At 45.0% G+C, this 21,735-nt stretch overlaps 1 pseudogene across 1 annotated transcript; it reads left to right on the forward strand.

Moving 5' to 3' along the window:
• The first annotated feature begins 373 nt into the window (after positions 1–373).
• LOC308502210 (mediator of RNA polymerase II transcription subunit 28-like) lies at positions 374–906 on the forward strand (annotated as a pseudogene). The gene has a single exon. The product of its transcript is annotated as a mediator of RNA polymerase II transcription subunit 28-like (transcript).
• Positions 907–21,735: the final 20,829 nt, after the last annotated feature.

Consider the following 21,735-nt stretch of genomic DNA (forward strand, 5'->3'; position numbering starts at 1 on the left):
CCAAGGTGGATATGACCGATAAAGCCTCATTTCACTATAAGTTCACCATCCACTGATGAATCTGTCTCTCATGTTAATTTCTGATAACTGGGGTTTGTGTCTGATTCGGTTTTCAGCCCCATTGCCTAACACAGCACTTGTCCCAGAGTAGGTGCTCGTAATTGAGTGAATGAATCATTGCTTGAGTTCAAGCCAGGAACTGTCATTTACTTCCTGTGCAACCCTGGACAAGTCACTTAGCTCTCTGTGCCTCGGTTTCCCCATATGTAAAATAGGGCATAGAATCGTATCTATCATGCAGAGCTCTTATGAAGAATACATGAGTTAATAGACAGGAAGCTGTTTCCCCCCGCCATTTCACAGGGAAGGGGAGATGGCGGATCAGCTGGGAGGTATGTTCTCTGGGCAGCCAGACTGACCCGGGCTACCCCCGCCGGGACTCCCGGGCCAGGCATCTCTTCTTCAGGCCGCGCCAGGTGCTCCGAGGTCTTCTCTGAGTACCTTGGTGGATGAGTTGGAGTCATCTTTGGAGGTTTGCTTTGCTTCTTCAGTGAGTCAGGACTATGTCAATGGCAGGGATCAGGAAGAAATTCAAACCGGTGTTGATCAATGTATCCAGAAATTTCTGGGTATTGTGAGGCAGAGAGTTTTTTCCCACAGAAAAGATTGCAGTTATCTGTCCAGAAACCAGAGCAAGGTATCAAAGACGCTGTCTCAGAGCTAAGGCACGAGCAACAGTGGAAGGAGGCTCTGGTCCAGAAGCACATGACCAAGCTGCGGCCCGGGCAGCAGGTGCTGGAGAACATCAGCGCGCAGCACAAGAAGCCAGCCGACGTCCCCCAGGGCTCGCTGGCCTACCTGGCACCGGCGCCTGCTAACATCCCTGCACCTTTGAAGCAAACCTGAGTTCGAGCCGGCCTGAAGCGGGGCTGCCATATGAGTCAGCCTAAGCCCAGGGTTTTTGCCAAACACCACTTATTGAGGACGTTCCGTTTTAGAAGAACTCGTTGCCAGACAACAAGATACTTTTAGTTTCCTGCTCCGGTGTAAAAATCTCCCCCTATTTTGACAAGCTGTTATTTCTTTAGTACTTTACAAAATACCTATAGCTGTTGTAAACCAAGTAAATTTTTTTGTTTGTAGCGGAATTTAGACTTAGTGTGACGCCACAGACAGATTCCTTTCTGTTTTGTTTTTCTGCTTGTTTTTATTTGTTACATGTTTGTGTTACTTAATCTCTGTGTTTCTAGTTTTAGATGAGATTGTGTCATGTGAGGAAAACCCAGTTTGTGTTATCTGACCGTGAATCAGAGGGTGAGGAGTCTGGTTATAGGCCTTTTATGTTAATTAGCCCTCAGTGGTAGTACGTAAAAATATGTAAACTTGCTGTGTTTCAAGACTTGGAACTACTTCAAGAACGGGAATCTAATGTGACCAATGTTTATAATGCCTCCAGAGCTCTCAGAATGAGGATATTTTGAAAATAGGTCGGAAGAGGATTGTAATATCCTAGGTTAGAGGCAATTTGACAGGAGGATCCTTAAGTTGATACTGGCTTTTATTTGGGTAAGTTTATATTTTGTGCGATCTTTAGTTTTTTGGCTTGGGAGGGGCTGTAGTAGGAGCAGTGATATGCTAAATTTTGTTATGTTCTGCAGTAATGAATCAGTTTAAGGAACAGGGCACCCCTGTTCTTAATAGCTGCACGTGGGCAGAGGTGATGTATGAGGGTTAAAGGTCACTGGGATGTCTCTTTTTGTTTTGAGTTTTCTTTGCTTGTGTTGTTTTTGTTTTGCTTTTTTGGAGCAGAAATTTTCCATGAAGGAAGGCTCTTATTGGAGACAGTGTTGATTCTGAGGACCAGGGCCTCAGGCTGGGGAGGGGCTTGCGGGGTGCCTCTTGGCGTCTTACCCTCCACAAAGAGGATATGGAGCCTCAGCATTTGGGATGAGGTTTGGGCCTCCTCTTGATGGTCACATAGGCCGACATGGTCTGTTGATCTGCTGCTACACAGTGGCCTTGTGTCTGGCTCTGCCTGCAGGAGGCTTTCCTTTCTCTGTTGCTTAGTCTCTTACTAGATTACATCCCTTTTCCCAAAGCAAACACTCCACTGTCTCCTGGAGAGGCAGGAGTGCCTCTGTGGCTTGGTTTCTTGGCCCACTTTGTTTTCTCCAGCCTCGAGGGCCCCTCCCCACACACCTGCCATCCACTCACAGTGCGTCTGGCCTGCGTCCCGCCCTATCCCTGAAGTGCCCTCGCTGCCACACCCCCAGGGCACAGGAGGACTTCCTGTCCTCTACCAACCTGGCCTGGTTCTCCCTGGAGGGTTAGTGATTTGTCTCTGTGCCCCTTGTGGGAATTAGGCATTATTTCCCTCTGAATATCCAGGGACCTTGTATTATTTCTCTTTTATATATAATACTTATTACTCATTTTGTTTCTGTCGTATAGTATACAGGTTGAGGCCAACAGGTCCCCTCAGTGAGAATGTATAGGTTAAACAAAGCCTTTAAAATTATTTTTCTCACATTATGTGACTTCAAGTTCGTTAACTTGGTCATCTTATGCTAATTAGAAGCTCTGATGGGCAGCTATAGATTTCTTGATTAAAAATCTAAACTGATTAAGTTTTAGGCAGTCTTTCCATAATAAAGGGGTTCTGGTGATAAAGTTCAGGAACTATTATTCTCTTTAGTGCTTAGTGAAAATATTTTGAAGCAATGTATCAGTTATTGTCATTTAGTTATTAAATTCAAAAGTTTTCTGTCAAAAAAAATAGACATGAAGCTATCAGAAGAATGCATGACACGTGATGGACAAATAAATGATAGTTTCCTGGTTTTCATAGTAGGTATGTCATCCCAGTCCATTTTCCGATGAATGTAATATTCCCATGAATATTTATTTTCCCAGTGAGTATGTGTGCAATTCAGGATATGTTTCTGTAGGCATTTTTAATACTAGGTGTGATTTTTTTTCCCCAGTAGATATTTTTCCCTGTACCTATTTTTCGAGTGAAAAATTTTCTGGCAGGCAACTTTCATGGAAAGGCTATTTCTCCAGAGATTATCCCCTCCCCTGTTTTTGCAATGATTTTTCCAATACATACTTCTCCCAGTGATTACTTTCATGGTGAGCATTTTCATAATGAACACTTTTCCCAGAGGATATTTTTCCTTGGGAACATTTTTAGTGAGAACTCTTCCTGCTGGGTGTTTTTGCTAAACAGTATATGTTTCCATGGGACATTTTTCAGAAGACGTGTGTCTCCGGTAGTTATTTTTCCAAACAGGCATGTTTCCCTAGAAGTTACAGGTATCTCCTTTGGTGTTTCCCCCAAGAAGTGGGATCCCCATTATGGGCTGAATTGTGTCACCGTCAAAATTCATATATTGAAGCCCTAACGCCCAATGTGAATGTATTTGGAAATAGGACCGTTAAGAAGGTAATTCGAGCTATATGAGGTCACAGGGTGGGGCCCTGATGCGATAGGATTAGTGTCCTTATAAGAAGAGAGACAGACGCCAGGAGACTGTGTGTACACAGAGCAAAGGCCACGTGAGGACACAGTGACAAGATGTTCATCAGCAAGCCACGGAGCGGCCTTGGAGAAACCAGCCCTGCTGATGCCATTGTTTTAGACTCCCAGCCTCCAGCACTGTGAGGACAATTCTATTTTTAAAGCTACCCAGTCTGGTATTTCGTTATGGCAGCCCGAGAAACAAATACAGTCCAAAGTACTTCATATTTTTGTGGCTGGAGCTGAAAATAGCAATAAGCTCCCTCCCTTAGGCCACTTTCTGCTGGTCCTCAAAGGGAGATCTTGCTCACCCCACAGTGAACACTGAGGTCTAACGCAGCAGAAGCAGAAGGGCTAGACTGGCCGAGGGCTCCCTTTTGTGCTGGGGAGCGTATACAGTCCTTAGTCCACTTTATTCCCCAGCCTGCAGCTCTCCATAACTCTAGCCCTGCAAAACCAGATCATTAATGAGTTTCCTGTCCCCATCAGAGCAGGCCTGAGGTTGGACCACAGCACTGCAGACACATAAAGATGCTGAGGGGTGCAGAAGAGGTAGCTTAGGTCCCTTTGCCTGGGTATTCAGACTGTGGGGGGACACCTCAAGAGTCCGGTACCCGAGGGTCCATCCCTTCCAATCTGAATATGGTTCCAGAGACCAGACTATTTGTTTGGAGTTGTCGAGACCCTCTCCACGAGAGGGCTTTCCATGGAAATGGGCATAGCAGTTGAGAAGAGCCACCTTAGCCATTCGAATGGTAGCCTCTGAATCATCATATACTAATTCTGTGTGAGCCTAGGGAGAAATGCTGGACAAAACACTGACCAGAAAAGCCAGAGAAACAGGCTGGTGAGTAGAGACCATGTTTGAAAACATGGTATTTGCCCTTTTGCCATTCCGCTTCACATTCTAAGCTCCCTTCATGGAATTTCTATCTGTACCCCCCCCCCACACACACACACACACACTGTCTGTGCATTACATTCCTTCTACTCAACTACACATTAAAAATCCTTTTGCTCCCTTCTTATCACCATCCAATTTTTTCTCAGCAACAGAAATAATCAAAAACTGATTCATTCTGAAGTCCAAACAACAGATAAAAACTAATAATTTCACTCCTTCTCTCTTCCCCGTGCTAACTGGGGGGAGGGATGATTGGCAGGTAGCCATACATCTGCTGTGTACGAAGATCTACCCTTCCTGCCCCTGGGTGGGCTTCAGAGAAACAACGTCATCTTGCAGGGCATTGCAGGGTGCCCAGGAGAGATCTTGAAAATATCAAACAAGACAGAACAAGCTGCTCTCCTCCCTACCCAAGTCAGCACAAGGCAATGCACAGAGAACTCCATGAAAAACAGATTCATGTATAACAGAAAGTAATGCCCCACCCCCACGCCCAAAGATGTCCCCATCCTAATCCCCAGAACCCGTGAATATGTTACCCTACATGGCAAAAAGAACGTGGCAGAGATGAGAAGGTTATCCCGGATGATCCATATAGGCTCAACACAACCACACGGGCTCTGATAAGAGGGTGTCAGGAAGGTCAGTGTCAGAGAAAGAATTGCAACATTGTGCTGCTTGCTTGGAAGCTGAGTGAAGGGATTGTGATTCAAGGAATTGAGGTGGCTGGCTGCTGGGAGCTGGAAAAAGCAAGGGAATGACTTCTCCTCTAGAGCTTCCAGAAGGAACACAGCCCGGCTGACACCTTGATTTTAGACCAGTGAAACCCACCTCAGACTTCTGATTCCTAGAATTGAAAGATAAATTTGTGTTGTTTAAGCCACTACGTTGGTGTTAATTCATTATAGCAGCAACAGGAAACTGATACAGAATGGCCCAAGCCACTCCCTTAATGCAGAATTTGTCAGTCAGCCCAGAGCTAACCCTCAGATTTCCCTTCTCAGTGAAGGAGATTATCCTTCAAGATGGTGATTGTCATGGGTTGAAGAATGTTCCCCAAAAGGATACGTTCAAGTGCTCAGCCCCAGTACCTATAAATGTGACCTTAGATGGTAATAGCATCCACCGATGCAGATGCAATTAGGTTAAGGATCTTGAGATATTCTCATCCTGGGTTTATGGTGGGTCCCTAAATCCAATGATTGGAATCCTCCTTAGAGAAAGGAAAGAGATTTATGGAAGAGAGAGAGACACACAGAGGGGAAAAGGCCATAAAAAGAGGAAGCCAGAGATTGGAGTTACACACCCCCAAGTCAAGGAACACCTAAGGCTGGCAAAGGTGAGGCAGGATTCTCCACTAGAGTCTTCATAGGAAGCTCAGGTCTGCCAACACCTTGATTTTGGTCTTCCAGCCTCCCAAATGGTGAGATAATAAATTTCTATTTGTTAAGCTACCAGGTTCGTAATTTGTCATGGAGCCAGGATCCAGTTCACATGCCACCTACATCATCACCTTCTCTGTATCACCAAGAGAAAGTTATCTTTCTCTCCTCTGGGCATCTCTGGTCTCCTCTTGGGCAAAGAAGAGGAGAGCATGTGTGAAACACAACAACATGCTATACATAGCAGCCTCTTCAGAAACGCTCATTCATTCCCACCACCAGCCCCCTAAGGGTTTCATTGTCCCATCTTAGAGGTGTGGAAATAAGCCTGGGCAGGTAGGTAGGTTAAGGCCAAATAGCCTGCAACTGAGCACGTGATGCTGTCAGAATTCAACCAGCCCAGCCCTCTCCTGCTCCTCACCTCACGCTCTCTCCACATGCTCTGCACACGTAGTGGCATTTAGCACTTCTGCCTCAGTCCTAAGAACTCAAGTCTATGTCTCATTGTTAAATAGACCAAAAAGGCTTGAGGGCCCATGCTGGTTTCAGCTGGAATCTCCACACACTGGTGCCATCTGGTAGACACTCACCTCTGGTAGGCATCCATGAAGGAGAGAGAGGTGAAAAGCAGAGGAAGAGGAGGAATAAGGAAAGGAGAGATCGAGGGGGATAGGAAGGAAAGAAGGAAGGAAGGAAGGAAAGAAGGAAGGAAGGAAGGAAGGAAGGAAGGAAGGAAGGAAGGAAGGAAGGAAGGAAAGAAGGAAGAAAAGAAGGAAGAAAAGAAGGAAGGAAGGAATCAAACATATACAAGAGGCTTTAGGATTTCCCATTTTCTGTTGTATCACAGATCCCAGTTCTATTACTACCTTGGTGGTTCTAATGGACACGACCAGTGCTCACCAATACCCATGTTCTCTTCTGCAGGGGTACATGGCTAGACGACACTTCCTAGTTGTGGCCAGAAAACTGAGTTGTGGTCAATGGAATGTGAGCAGAAGTAATGTGTGCCACTTCGAAGTCCATCCAGCCCATAAAAACCTCCTCGGTGTAATTCTCACACTCTTTCTCCAGCTCAACACAGATGTCTCTAAGGCCTTGTAGCAGGGAGAAGCTGCATGGTGGAAGGGACCTGGGTTTCCCCAGGGCCATATGGAACAGAGCCCCTGCCTGTCCCTGCTGGACTGTGATGTGAGTGAGAATTACAGCGTTACTGCAGTAAGCCGCTAAAATTGGGGGGGGGGGTCTTCACTACAGTAATTAGGTTACGTTGGCCATTTACTGGCCCGCTCTGAACCTCAGTTTCCAGATTGGTAAAATAAGGTGACCATGTGTTTTCTAAGATGACCTGTCATTAAAAATTCTGCGGGTCTCTGACGTTCTCCAGAATTTAGTCCCAGGTCCTCAGTGATAAAAAGAACAAGTACATTCATCCACCAGGCAGACTCTTACACTGTTATGTATGGTACACCCTGAACAGATCCATTCCTTTTAACAACAAAACAGCAGATCCATCCATAACAGCTCAATCCTGAAAGAGGGTTTCAATTGACTGAATCTTAGAGCATCTGACTCCCAGAACGTAAAATCAGTCAGAGATTGACTGAAGAAGGCAATTTGTGGGGTGGGTCTGGACTTAAACACCCTTTCTACTTTTTTCCTATCACCCAGCTTTTTGCCAGCTGTACTCCACAGAGGATTGATTATCCTACATCTTGCAGCTGAGAGAGCTCTCCAGGGCACGGGCCAGCTTGATGGAGCAAACACACCTACTGATTTTCTCTGTTTGGGAGGTTTGGGGCAAACGTAGAGGAAACGGCAATTCTCTCCCCAGGATAACTTTCTTCACTGACAGAAACAAAGTCTTCCCAAGTTCCCATAATGTTGGCTCTGGGCCAGACCCACTGGGGCAGGCGAGAAAATAAAGGTGGGTTTTGTTTGTTGGATGATAATCATTGACCTTCCTCATGGACCCTGCTTGCTGTTTCCCTGCTTGCTCCCTTGAGTTTACTCTCAACACAACAGCCAGTATGATTGTGCAGACAGAGCCAGGAGTGTAGTTTCCAGGCTCTGGGCCTCACGTGGAAAGGTGCTGGCTCAGGTAGTAAATGGCCATCAACTGTGATCCAATGGCCATCAGCTGTGGCTAGTTGGCCGTCAGCTGTAACCAGTGAGCCATTGGCCACTAATATAACTGCTGTGGCTACACTAGCAGCAAATGGGGGCTAGCAAGAAGATGGTGGCTGAGGTAGCAAGCGGTGGATTGTAGTTAGGAAGGCGGATTGCAGCTAGAAAGTGAGGTTGGTTGGCAGAGAAGCGGACAGCAGGTTGCAGATCATGTGGCTCCTGTTTCCTTGTCTCCAACCCAGCCGTCAGCGAGACTATAGTGGTATGACTCCCCTATCTGTGGCTCTGTGGGTGTTCCTTTTTGGCCTCACCATGTCCTGCGTTCTTATGTGGGGAGCGGTACTAGAGACCCCAGAAGAGGCCCCATAGGCCGCCCTGCATGACAATGATCCTGTTAAAATGCAGGTTGGATCATATCACTCCTCTGCTCGCAGAATTCCAAAGAATTCTGTCTTGCTCAAAGTAAAAGCCAAAGTTCGCCCAAAGGCTAATGAGGCCCCCCATTTTGTGGTCTCAGTGCATTTCCTTCTCATCTCTCATTGCTCCCTCCATCCCAGCCACACATCCTTCCTTGCTGTGACTCAAGCATGCTAACCAGACTCCTGCCTCATGGCCTTTGTACTTCCTGTTTCCTCTTTCTAGAACACTCTTCCCAAATACCTTCATATCCTCCCACACTTCCTTCAACTCTTTGTTCCAGGAGAGAGCTCTTCCCTGAAAATCCCATTTATAATTGCAACTCCCCTCACCCATGGCATTACCTATTCCCTTTCCCTGATTTTATTTTTCTCTGTAACCCTTTCTCCTTCTGGCACACTCTGGCCAGCATACCTAGTTTCATTTCATTGTCATTGTCGACCCAGCTCTTCCTGAATATAAGCCCAGTAACGACGTGTTGTTATCCTTTTGCTGCCATTCCCCTAGGACCTAGAAGACTGACTGGCACAGAATGAGGGCTCAATAAGGAGAACCGAAATTTCGTTAAGTAGCATTGAAATTTTGTTCTAACCTTGTATTTATCAAACAATATTAGAGGCCCCTTACATTGAACCTAGTTCATTATGTGCCCTGTTGTTGTATAGAAAAGGTATCAGTTGTTGGGTTTTGTTTGTTTGTTTTTTACCATAGCTCTTCTGTAATTTCAATTTTGTCATTCAAAGATGGAAAGTGGATGGGCATTGCCCCATTCTGAAAAGAGTGTAGCTAGGCTGGCTAGCTTTTTGGAATAATATAAACTGGAAGCTCTCTTTGAGATACTGAAGCTTGAGTGAAGGTCTGAATAGCGTAGGGAACGAACAGTGCAACCATCTGGAGGAAAACGGTCCAGGCAGAGGAAACGGCATATGTAAAGGCTCTGAGATGAGAAGATCTCGGCACGTTCAGGAGATGGGAAGGAAGTCAATGTGGTCGGAGCGTGGTGAGCAACGGGGAGCATGGCAGGAGAGGAGGACAGAGAGATTGGGAGGGGAGGGGTCCAGGCACGTAGAATCTTGCAGACCAATGTGTGGACTCTGCATTTCGTTTGCTGTGAGGTTAATGGGATTCCAGGAGGACTGTGAGCAAACATCTAATATGATCCGACTTGGGTTTTGAAAGGCTCTCTGGAGCTGCTGTGCGCAGAGCAGACTGAAGGGGACAGTACGGAGCAGGGAGATCATTTCAGCTGTGAGAGTAGATGGCCTGGACCACGCACGTGGCAAAGGCAAAGGTGAGAAGCGGGTTTGGTGGTTGACTGCATGTGGATGGATGGGCATTTTTCTGGAGCGACAGTCTTTCTTGGCCATCTGTTTCTCCTGACAGCCCAGCATGCATTCCTGCCTCTTCTAGTGAAAGCATCTCCACACTTGGTCAACCACCCTGCCTCGATGGACACAGTCGCATGGAACTGTCCTTCGGGGTTCCCAAGCATCCCCTGGTGGAGGGGCCAGCCTCGGACTCAGCTAATTCAATGAGGCTCTCTTCCCTGGAAAACTATGTCCTCAGGAGGTGACCCAGGTCTGAAATGGGAACATACTCACTGTGAGACTGGTCCCCTGAAGGCACTGCCCATGCGTTCTGCATGCCAGCCCCTGGGGCTGCTTAGGTCCCCTTCTTTCCCAATGGCTAGAAGTTCCACTCTTCCTCGGTTGCATTACCCTATCATAGATATTCCTATGTGGCTATGAATATATATACATGTATGTCATGTACATACATGAATAGCCACACATCTACACATGTGCAGATATTTACAGATATACATTCACATATAGACAGTGACATTACATTATGTGTATTTATTTATGCTATGCTGTGCTATGCTATGTTATGCTTTATATATTAGTTCAAGTTTCTATTATCAACCAAATGACCTTAAGCAGCACAGAATTCATCGCTTTAATTAGATTCTCAAAGGGGCGCAGCACCTTCAAAGGTTAAGGATAGCGCTTTAGAGCCTTGTTAATCACAGTGTGGTCTTCAGGCCAGTATCAGCACCTGCCCGCTGCGTGTTCGCACAGCAGACCCCTTCGCAGACCTGCTGAGTCAGAATAATCTGCGCTTTCACAAAGTCCCCAGGTGGTTCCTGTGCCCAGTGAAGCTTGATGTGGGAAGTCAATGTGGTGTGGGAAGAAGCTCTCAGACTGGGATTCAGGAAACCTGGGTCCTGGCCTGGGTTCTGCCGCTCAGTAGTCATGTGATGTTGCCAAATAGCTTTCCTTCTAACCCTCTGCTTTTGATTTCCTCACCTCTTGCAGAAAATGAGGCCAGTAGGTCTATGACCTGCCATAGCTCCCATGATGCTTGGAACATGCCTGTATATCCAGCGTGTGGTAGAGAACATGATAACCCCTTACATGTCCATATCCCTCATTGGCTGAACAAGTGGGCAGCTCTATTCATTCACTGAGAAATATTTGCTGTGTCACCTCCATGGGACAGACACCTGCAATGTTCTGGGATGCCCCAGCTCAGTACAAGTGTTCGGTAAATGTTTTCGAATAACTGATTTAATGAAAGGATTCCTTTAGAAACGAATTAATGCATTGAATGTATAGTGTAAGGTGGTTTCCAACTATTATTAGGAGAATTCTCTCTTCAGAGATCCCTTCCAGTTCCAACAGCCTAGGAATCTATGGAATGAGTCACTTAGTTGAAGGCTTAGCAAGCATAGATGGTATCTTCTGGAAACTGCCGTCCCTAACCTGATGCTTCTCTTAAAGAGATGCCATCAGCAGGTTATTCTGACCCACTCAGAGAGACCGCCTTAGAATAATTCACCTGCCTGTAAAAACAGGTGCTAACTTCCATTTTATGGCTAAGCTGGGGGTGGGGGGTAGCAACTGTTTCCATAGCAACAGAAATGCACAATTTAAAGAACACAGTGTCTTAAGTCTATTTATAAAGAATGTGTAGGAAATACAATTAAGGAAACTAACAGCAGATGAAGTACTTGGACTGTGGCTTAATTGTCTGCCTTCCATCAGTTAACACTCAAAAGAAATGGGGTACGAGAGGGTCGAAGGGTCAGTGGCCCAGGAGGGTGCATTGAGAGCAGCAAGTGACTTTCCTGCTTCGCTGCAGAGAGCCAGCCCTGCTATTCCCGACCCCAAAGCTGGCGCTCCACTGCCTGAGGCTCACTGTGTTCAGATAGTGAAGCGCTGGCCTGAGATGTAGGTTAGGTAAGTCATTACCTTAGGGCCTCAGTTCATTGTGTCCCAGGGCTTACTAGGCTGCAAAAGTCTTTATTGTGGCCTAAAATTCCTCCTCTGTGATTCCCAACACTGAGTTTATCATCCCTGCTTCTTTCCCAATACTCATTATGCCATCTGGTGCTTCAGTGATGCCCGACTCAACATTTCCAAAGGCAGCTCCTCATCCCGACTGGCTTACTTCTGTCCCATCATCCTCTCTGGCATCCAGGACGGATACTTCCCACATCCCTAAATCTTGCCCACTGTTTCTTCTCATTGTCTCTTGTAACCTTTCCATCACCGTGACCCCAAAATTCTCAAATCACAGCAGAGCCAGGCTGGATTCTGGGCTCTTTTCTGGGCCACATCACCTCTCTCACCACGCTCCCTGGTCCTGGATTCTGGACCCTGCAAGTAGCCAACTGTCTCAACCCGGTGTGCTGCACAAAACCTGTCCAAGCATCTCCTGAACGTCTTAGCCCAGGCCTCCAGGTCCAGATGCTGGAGCAGCCATGTGCTGATGTTTTTCCCTGTACATCATCACAGAGCGGGTTTCAGCTTTCATGCACACGCATTATAAGCCCATGTTACTGAGGAAGCACCTGAGCCTCAGAAAGAAGGATTTGCCCAACATCACACAGCTAAAAATTCACCAACCTAGTATTTGAAGGCAGGTTAAATACATACATATATATATATATATATATATATATATATATATGTATATATATATATATATATATATATATATATATATATATATATATATCTTTTCCATTAATTTGCAAGTGATTTCTCAGCTCCGAGCAGAAGGGCTCTCACAGGGGCTGACCTTTAGGCAATAGGGAACCCCTAAAGATGACCACTCAGCCTCAGGCTGAATCACCTCGGGGACATCCAGCTCATGTACCACTGTTCGGTTTTTCATTTTTACTATTACGAGAGTTCTCCTTTGATGTGATAGCTGACATTTAATTCTTTGTAACGTCCACATCATGATTTTAAGCTTTCAAACCTCACTGTGTCAGCTCCATCTTTCAGATCTTTGGAGACAGCTGTCAAGTGTCCCCTTGGTCTCTGGTTCTGTGACAACAGCGAACTTTCAGGCGTTCGTAGCACAGAGAGAAGGAGGGAGTTCCCCGTGGCAAGCGTTGGGCAGACGGGGTCGCTGACCTCATTCAGTCAGAAAGGATTTCCTACAAGGACACGGCTACCTCTGCTTACATTTAACTTTGTCAGTTTCTTTTGCAACAGTGGTCCCAGGCAATGCTTCTGATCATGGGGACAAGGAACGATAAAGTTAGATTCTTAGTGTCCACCAGGGCCCAATCCTTAGCCCTCTTTTCTTTTCCTTTCCTTTTTTCTTTTTCTTTTCTTTTCTTTTTTTTTTGTGTGTGTGTCTTATACTTCCTCTTGACAGTGTCAATCACACCTATGATTTCAGTGGTCACCTGAATGGCAACCAATCCTAGGCTTTCCTCCCCAGACTTTCTCCTGGGCTCCCGGTGCAAACTTAAAGGTCTGATTGTCAAGCTTCACCTTGATCCCTCACAAACACCTCACATGCAATGGATCCAAAATGGATGTCATCACCTCCCTCCCTCCCGCCTCCAATCCAGTCCCTCCTCCGTGTTCTCTGTTCTGGGTCCTGTCACTCGGATCTACTCCGTTTCCCAGACCTGTTTGATCGCTTCCTCTAGACCACACCCCACCTTCTGCCGAGCCAGTCCTTCACATCTCACTCATATTCATCCCTACCTCTCTATCTCACGGCTGCCATCGAGTCCCTCATCACTGTCTATCTAAACAATTCCAATACTCCCTGCCCCCTGGCAAATCCTCCTGCTTCTAATCTCAACCCTGCACCTTCCAATCGAACGCACACACTATTAGCATTGATCTCTCTAAAACGAGCCCGGGACATATTGCTTCACCACTTAAAAACCTTCCATGGAATTTGCCTACTTAGGGCATCAACTGCAGATGCTGTTGCCTGCCATACAGTGCCCTCCCTGATCAGGATACAGTTTTGTTTCCAGCTTCATCTTGAAGGGGTTCAGAACAGGCCTCCCCAGGACGTGCTGCTTTGGCATGAGGATCATTTTGAGTTGAAGACAATCGAGACCCTTATGGTTAAACGGGGAGGTGGGGGGGCTGTAGGTCTGGGGGAGGAAGATCATAGAGGTGAAGTGCCGTTCTAGTCACATCACATAAGGGTACACATTATCAATACGATTTATCACTTGATGTTGACCTTGATCACCTGGCCAAGGGCTCACAAGAAACTTTTCTCTCTTCCTTAAAGAATATAAAATGGGAGAGAAGAGACAAATCTCCTGTGTGAAGAATTCCAAATGATACTTGTAGCAACTCCACCCTCAAGCCGGTGGAGCACAACTTCCCACTGGTCCGGTGTGGGCCATGCACAGCGACTTCCTTCCAAAGAGGACAGTGTAGAAGGTGGAGTCCGGGGTGGGGGTGGGGGGATAACTTTACAGTAAAGAAAGCTAACATACTCTCCCTCAACCAGATGGCAACCATGGCTTGCTAGGAAATACTGGATGAGAAAGTACAGCCAGTGGCAGAATACCTAGTCCCTTACTCGTGTTCGGGAAGCTTGGTACCCTGCTTAAGTTCCAAGTACAGAGGAAGAGCGGAACAGAGTAAACCACAAACTCAACTAGAGCCCCATGGCTCCCACCCTTCTCCCCCACCCCCTGACTCTTGGGTGGAGTCCATGCATTTGTATTGCTAACACGCTTCCAGGTGATACCCACTGCTGCACCAAGGGCCACACTCTGTATTACACTGATATGGAGAACTCTTTTAAAAACACCAATCCCTGTTCTCCTTCCCCAGAGACTCTGATTCAATTAGTCTGAGTGGGGGCCCCGGCATCTTTGGTACTTTGAAAGAGCTGCCAAGAAATTCTAACATCTACAGGGCTAAGAACCACTGCTGTAGCCCATAGACAACTTATTGTAGCGGAGGGTGGGGGGAGACAGAGAGAGATGGAGTCTGATGGGGTCTGACCAGACAATAGGCAGAAACAGCCATCCAAGGAGAAATTGGTTGTTGCTACCCAAATTCCCTAGGACAATAGAACAGTAAAGAAGAAAGTCAAGTGTAGAAATGGGGGTGTGGGGCGATCTGAATTGTAGGATTCCAGGAGTTCAGCTACTGAATGGACCCTCTGTAACTTTTCAGTGCATAAGAATGGAGAGTCAAAACATCTGGAGTAATCTAGAAGTATACGGGTCCCCAAAGAGTTAAGACCAGGGGCTCCAGTACAGAATGTACAAGTAGTGATTCCCCCAAAAAGGAAACTAGTCTCACATACTAAAACCACACTTGGTGAGTGTGCCATCCACAAAGCAAAATGCTTCCAGGACTAAAAGATATGGTTCAGCTCCCTGAACCCCTGAAGACCCTCCCCTATTTAGTGTGGGGTAAAGGGGATTCCTAAACAAACTTGAATATTCTTGGGGAAGGGGAAATGCAAAATTTGGCTAAGGAAAGAAACATAGGGAGAAAATGTTTAGTTATTCATCCACCTAATACATATTTACTGAGTAGCTACTACGTGCCAGGATAGAGCAGTGAACAGAACACAAGCATTCATCCTTGTGCTTCCCTTTGCCCAGCTGAGCTTCCTCCCCTCCTGCCAGAAGCATCCACATTGACTGAAGACGTAAGATTGTTAGAAAAAAAATAAGAACAAAAAATTGTAAGCGATAGAGGATTCATGAATAAAAGAGTCTCCCACCCTGCTCCATGCATAGTCAGTCTTTGAGACGCTGCCCCCAGAACCTGCCTTCCTGAGTTCAGAGATTAGCTTTGACTTAACCTGGTGAATTAAAAAAAAAAAAGAAGAAAAAACAGGGGGAAAAAAGAAAAGTGATCAAACGAGGATCGAACTGAACACATTGGCTGAAAAGTCAGGATCCCATTGCACAGATGTGAGAGTTCGTTTCCTCCCCTCCCTCACTTAGGAGGCTGGCCAGCAACAAGCCCTAATAAAAGATACCTTATGGTGTCTGGAGTATAAACTGACATTCGTAACACCCGTTGAAGGAGTACACAACCATCCCATCTACTATGTACTGCTTTTAAAAGTAATTGCTTGTCGTTACCAGCTGCTTCCTAATCCCTCCACCTTTCCCCTTATCCCCACCCCATCCCCCACCCCCTGCCCATCTAACAACTCTCAGATTTTTCCTTTTTGTCCCCAAAACTGTTTCTGATTAGTTCATTCACTTATTCTTTTCTTTAGATTCCGCATTTAAGTGAGATCATATGGTACTTGTCTTTCTCTTTCTGACTTATTTCACTTAACATAATGTTCTCTAGATCCATCCATGTTGTTGGACTTTTACACTATGAACAACAAAACATTTTTGAAAGAAATTAAAGAAGATTAAAAAAAAAGTAATTGCTTGTCTCCTACTCTCTTACTACACATGCTCTTTACACTGGGAGTGGGCAAGCCCCCACCCTGAACTGGTTCACAATGTAATGAGGAAGAAAGACAAATAAATAGTCCATGGTGGTTCTGTCGGATGAGTGCTTGGATGAGATATGTTTGCAGAGAGAACTCAACACCTGTTGAGAAACTTGGGAACGGTTTTCTGGAGGAATTGACATCTGACTCAAGATTTGAAAAACAGAGTTGGTCTATGTTAAGGACTGAATTGTATCCCTTCAAAATTCATATGTTGAAGCCCTAACCCCCAATGTCATGGTATTTGGAGGTGAGGCTTCTGGGAGGTAATTAGGGTTAGATGTGGTCCTGAGGGTGGGGGCCCTCATAACAGGATTAGTGGCTCTCTAAAAAGAGGAAGGGAGAGAGATCACTCTCTCAACCAGAGGGCACAGAGAGGTGGCCTTGTGCAAACCAGGAAGAGCGCCCCCCACCCCAAAGAACTGAATGGACTGGGACCTTGATCTTGGACTTCCAGCCTCCAGAACTATGAGAAATAAATGTTTGTTGTTTGAGCGCCCAAGTCTGTGGTATTTTGTCCTAGCAGCCCAGGCAGATTAATAACCAAGGGCGGGACAAGCATTCTAAGTAGCGGAAGCAGCATAAGCAGAGTCCCTAATGGATGAGAGCATGTCCTGCCCCGGGAGCTCTAAATACTCTGGATGCTGGAAGTACACGGTTCCCACATTACTGGTGCTACAAAGGAGGTAACAATGACAGTTAGAAGTTCAAGACAACCCAAGAGCTAATCACATACTACCAATGCCAGTTAGTATGTGCACTCGAGGAAGGGCAAAATCATTGAACCCGGTGGGCAAGGGGGCGGGGGTAGGGAGGACTTCTCTGAGGGAGTGTGGCAACAGAGGGGACAGGCACTGGCCCGAGGCCCAGAATGAAATCCAATACATTCCCATTTTGCATTCAGTTGTACAATGAGCGTGGCCGGCCTCTCTCTTCTCATCCCCTTTGCAGAAGTTCGCTTTCCACAGGAAGTTGTGTGGGGACTTGTATTTGCTCGAGGCAGATTGAAGAGGCCATGACTTTGGTAAATGAACGTGGCGCACATTCAAACTGGACAGATGAAAGTGCGTTTTGGCCAAAGGATTCACAGAAGCCTTTGCCAGGCTGGTCACAGAGAGGCCACGCGCTGATCCTTTGGTACCCTTTCTCGTGCTGGGCCGTACACCTACGGCAGCCTTTTCAGGCATTGACCCAGCAAAAAACAACTACAAGTGTGCACCGTGCTGGCGGCGCGACGTGCAAGGACACAACACATCTCTGGTAAACGACGTAGCACTGCCATCCTCCCAGCCGCTTGGGATCAGAAATGATGGTGTGTTTGATTGATGGTGTTTAAAAAAAAAAAAGAAAGAAAGAAAAAAAAAACTAATTTCAAGCACATACAGAAATAGTTTTCTTAGCAATTAAGGAACATTTTCAGATACTTTGCTATGGTGGGATATTTCAGAAACATTTGTGTCTTTAAATGCCAAATTCTTCAGACTGGTTATTGTAGAAGTACAAAAAAAAGGAAAAAAAATATGCTATTTGAAAAAATTTGTTTCAGGATGCACTCGGCAGTACTGGTGCAGCATGGAGAACGTTTCAATCTTTTTCAGCCTTTCCAAGATATCCAGGTGTGCCTTGGAACCCTCGAGGACTTGAATGACCAGCCCCCTACTTACCAGTGTATCTTCTTCTCTTGAAACTCTTCAGTTGACCTACCACATTCAAATACTGTCCAAATGTCAATACTCAACCAAACCTTAGTGTCTTTCCTTCCACGCTCTTCCCTCTGCCTAGAATGACTTTTTTGTCACTGTTTGCCTGGAGAACCCATTCTTATTCCCTTTGAAATTGTAAAATGAGCATGGTCAGCCTTGACTTCCCTGCACCCACTTCTGACTCCTCTCTCCAACTCCCTTATCCCAGGTAGAATGTTATTCACCTCCTCTCTTCTGCAGTAACACTTTCGAGTTCGGTCCCTACTCTTGGCCTCTTGGGCATTAGAGACGAGTTTCCGCTCCTCTCCTTCCTATTCTGTAAAAATGGAGAGTCAGAAACAGCTTCAGAACATGACTGTTTGTTCCTCACCCACCAGCACAGACACAGCTTCCCCCAGCTCTGCCCCAAGCTCATCCCAAAGCTCTCTCAAGTGCAAGCGGGTGTGTTCCTTCTCTGGTAAGCGTCAGTTTCGTGCACGTTCTCTTGACGGACCTATAGGTACACGGAGGCACTTATAATGATGCTTTGTGCAATGAGCGTTTCTAAGTTCTTCCCGTGGCTTAACAAGTGGATGTTTTCCTTACTCTCAATCTTCATAAGCCTGGGCTTATGGGCTGGGTTGAACCAAAGGATCAGCCTCGTGTTGACCAACTGGCCAAGAATGAGGATTGATTCTAGGCATTCGGAAGAACACTTCATGCAGTGAGGCACAAAGTGCTGTGGGAGCACGGAGGATCGAGCTGCTGATCTGGCCCAAGGAAACGAGAGGGCGTCACAAAGGGGGTGTCCTGCGTAGTCATTACATCTAGGCCAGTACATCCCAGATGGCAACAGGAGGCCTGTGGTGATGTCTGCTAGTTCACTGATGAACACTTCAGTTTAAAATATGTGTCATTTAAAGATAATGTTAGTATAGACACAGACAATAGTTTAGTGGTTACCAGAGGGTAACCGGGGAGGGAGATGGTAGATGAGGGCAAAGGGGATCCAATAAATGGTGATGGAAAGAGACCAGACTCTGGGTGGTGAACACACAATGGGATTTATAGATGACATAATACAGAATTGTACACCTGAAATCTATGTAACTTTACTAACAATTGTCACCCCAATAAACCTTAATTAAAAATATATAAAATTAGATAAAGATAATGTTAGTATAGGCAGAATGTAGATTTAGCAAAAATTTGAACAACCCAAGTTTAATTCGTATTATTATATGTATTTGCTTAAGCGATGGGTGTCATTCTGCCTTTATTGTGAGAGGTTCATTAACCTGCGTTTTTAAAAATTAATTCATTTGCTTCTCATAAGAATTCTATGAGGTGGGTACTGTACTATATTTAGATCCATAGGACAGAGGAAACTAAGGCACAGAAATGTTTAATTTCCTCAAGGTCAAAGAACTAGCAGGTGGAAGGATTTGAACCCAGGTAGCCTGGGGCTAGAAAGTTCGCACTTGGATACTATAAGATACTACAGTATACTGGGTACTGTCTCCTATGCAGATATGTGTGGGGAAGCCAGAAGTTCAGGAAGGCTAGGGCTCATAACTCTTTTTTTCCCTCCACTGTATATCCAGCCCTTAGTTTACAGCATAGCACATAACAGGAGCTAAACATTAAATACTTTTGAATAAGTGGGTGATAGAAACAAGAAACATAACATTCCTTTGGCTGCACTGATCACACTATTGTATATATCTGTTTACATACTTCCCTGCAGATCTTGAGATTCTTAAAGAGCTGGATTTTATTCATCTCAGAATCTTCTCATGTCCTGTCATATAGTATTTGCTCATTGACTTCATTCATTTAAAAGACACTTATTTAGACCTTTAAAACTAGGTATCACATAATAGAAGAAAATCCACAAATGGTCCTGTAATGAAGCGAAAACATTTGGGGGGAGCATTTCCATGTAATCAAAGGTGATTAGCATATCCATCATCGGTTTACACCTGTGTACGGTCACCACCACAACAGGGCTCACTAATTCCCTTTGAGAAAGTCAGATTTTCACAAAAGAGCAGTCGACAGAGCTGCCATATTATATGTGTTATGAAGGAATACAATAGGCTTCCTCTTTCACATTGATTCCCCTAAAGTGTGCTTTAAAATCATCCTCTTTTCAAAACGTTAACTCACACTCACCTTGTCAAGGACAGCTCTGTGACAGAAAGTGAATACATCCATAAATCAATCAACTTACATTATGCACATAGAGCTCACAACGACACAACAGAGGGCACAGACCAGTCTCATTAGATAGCGCATGGCTCTCCAGACAAAATTATGTGATGGCTACCCTTCCAATTATAGCTAGTGACATTATCCATTGATATGGTATAAAATAGTGGAGAAGAATGAACTTTAAAGTTATACTCACAGGGCTCAAATTTCAGTCTGTCATTTCCAGCTGTATGTCCTAGAACACGTGACTCCAACTTTCTTCCTCATCCGGAAAAAAAATAAAAGGAAATAATACTGTCTACCTGCATGAGGCTTCATGAGGGTATATCAAGTGCCAGACAAATGACCACTCGGAAATAACAATTAATCCCTTTACCTTCTTTCCCTTGATCCTTTGTATTAAAAGAAAAAATGCTCAGCTCCATATCACTAATGAGAAATACCTAAGCTAGAAAAGACATAACCACACAAGGAACCTGGTTATCCAGGGAGAAAACTAAGATGGAATAGCAATTGGTATAGAGTAATAGGAGAGACTTCCCCAAATACTGGGCTTTCGGGGGCCTTTTAGTGAGTTCCTTGAAAACTCAATAAAGGGAATTCCCATTGCACTGTTTCCTGGGGTGAGCGATACAATCTCCAGCAAATTATACATATAATATGCATATGTGCACATACTCCGCAGTATGGTATGGTTTTTAAGGATGTGCATTCTAGAAACCAGATTGCTTAAATTAAAATTGAAACTTCAACTTGTATTAGTTGCGCGTCCTCAGGTAATGTATCTAACTTCTTTATGCCTCAACTTTGTCACTTGCAGAAGGGAGATAAGAACAATATCCATGGTGTTATTTGGAGGATTGAACGAAGTAATGCATGTAAAACACTTAGAACAGTGCCTGCCTTGTTGGAAATGCCACGAAATCGTGTAAGTCCAAGCATTGATCGTGTTAACTGAGTAGCAGGATGACGCTCATTTCTCACTGCTTGATATTATTCTGTATTTTATGAATCTTTTGCAATGTCAGTATATTAATTTATGCTCTCACACACACCCAAAACCGTAATGCTGTTTTGATGTGAGAAATTTGTTTTTCAATTGAGCAGCCTTGTATTCAAAGGGGTGGGAGAGAATTGGAGACTTATGTGGAGCCAGTGGGTGAAATCCAGGAAGGACCAACGATGGTAGATTGAATGGTGCAGACTAAAGCAATTTTTAGAGGAAAAATATAATACCTGCAAAAGCTTTTTAATAGATAGCCTACAACTGCAGGCCATGGGAATGAGAAATCTTTCAAGTAGGGCACAAACTCAAATACCAGCAGGGGTTCCTTTAGGTAAGTGGTATGAATGAGTGACAGTGAGAGGGTGTAATCAGTGGGCGTGGTGGGAACCTCAAAGAACTGGATAATAGACATCTCCTCTGAAGAGGGCAGCTCCCACCAGCTTTCGCTTGCTGGGGCCATGCAGTGTTTCCAGATCCTATGATTTTTAAAGAGAACTCAAAAATCTAGACTTTCACATGAACTATTCTCAATTTTAAATGTTGGAAACTAAATTTTTAAAAATCCTGAAAGCTAAACAAACATGTTATGAAGTCATCAGAGTACAACCAATGCATTAAAGACACACCTTCATCTTAAAAAAAAAACTCTGTAGAAGAAAGTTTCTATTAAACAAATCAAAAGAAGGCACAAGAGACACTCACAGGAGGGCAAAATAGAAGAAGCAGAAGGA

This window comes from Rhinolophus hipposideros (genome assembly GCF_964194185.1).
Source record: "Rhinolophus hipposideros genome assembly, chromosome: 9".
NCBI classification, from domain to species: domain Eukaryota; kingdom Metazoa; phylum Chordata; class Mammalia; order Chiroptera; family Rhinolophidae; genus Rhinolophus; species Rhinolophus hipposideros.